Source organism: Mandrillus leucophaeus, unplaced genomic scaffold (genome assembly GCF_000951045.1).
Source record: "Mandrillus leucophaeus isolate KB7577 unplaced genomic scaffold, Mleu.le_1.0 Scaffold672, whole genome shotgun sequence".
NCBI lineage: Eukaryota > Metazoa > Chordata > Mammalia > Primates > Cercopithecidae > Mandrillus > Mandrillus leucophaeus.
The window spans coordinates 529182-529572 of NW_012107275.1; positions in this window are offsets into that span (position 1 = coordinate 529182).

Sequence of the window (391 nt, forward strand, 5' to 3'; positions counted from 1 at the left end):
GGTCTTAGCATGTGCGAGGTCTTAGCATGTGTGTGGTCTTAGCATGTGTGAGGTCTTAGCGTGTGCATGGTCTTAGTATGTGTGAGGTCTTAGTGTGTGTGTGGTCTTAATGTGTGTGAGGTCTTAGCATGTGTGTGTTCTTAGCATGTGTGAGGTCTTAGCATGTGTGTGGTCTTAGCATGTGTGAAGTCTTAGCATGTGCGTGGTCTTAGCATGTGTGAGGTCTTAGCGTGTGCACGGTCTTAGCATGTGTGAGGTCTTAGCGTGTGCACGGTCTTAGCATGTGTGAGGTCTTAGCGTGTGCACGGTCTTAGCATGTGTGAGGTCTTAGCATGTGTATGGTCTTAGTGTGTCGTGAGTCACTTTCTTTTTTTTTTTGAGACGGAGTCTC